The sequence below is a fragment of the Penaeus monodon genome, chromosome 29 (assembly GCF_015228065.2).
Source record: "Penaeus monodon isolate SGIC_2016 chromosome 29, NSTDA_Pmon_1, whole genome shotgun sequence".
Classification (NCBI taxonomy): domain Eukaryota; kingdom Metazoa; phylum Arthropoda; class Malacostraca; order Decapoda; family Penaeidae; genus Penaeus; species Penaeus monodon.
The window spans coordinates 25,086,528-25,086,756 of NC_051414.1; the positions used below are offsets into that span (position 1 = coordinate 25,086,528).

General features: G+C 29.7%; 1 protein-coding gene across 1 annotated transcript in view; it reads left to right on the forward strand.

Moving 5' to 3' along the window:
• Positions 1 to 229, forward strand: part of LOC119592069 (NADH dehydrogenase [ubiquinone] 1 alpha subcomplex subunit 9, mitochondrial-like) — an 8,165-nt gene that overhangs the window by 2,720 nt on the left and 5,216 nt on the right. The window lies entirely within an intron of this gene.

Below are 229 nucleotides of genomic sequence, written 5' to 3' on the forward strand. Positions count from 1 at the left end.
ATACAGTAGACCAGAGCTTTGGATTCTGTTACCAAGGATACATTACACAATTTATTCTGGAGTTAATATATTCATAGATATACAACAGTTCATTTTTGAATTTCACACACCTTTCCAGTGTTTTAGACATACATATTAATTTCAGTTCCATGAAAGGTGTATAATTGTACTTAAAGATACATCCTTTTTTCCAAAATACAGAGCTGTATGCCAATAACTTTAAAATTGT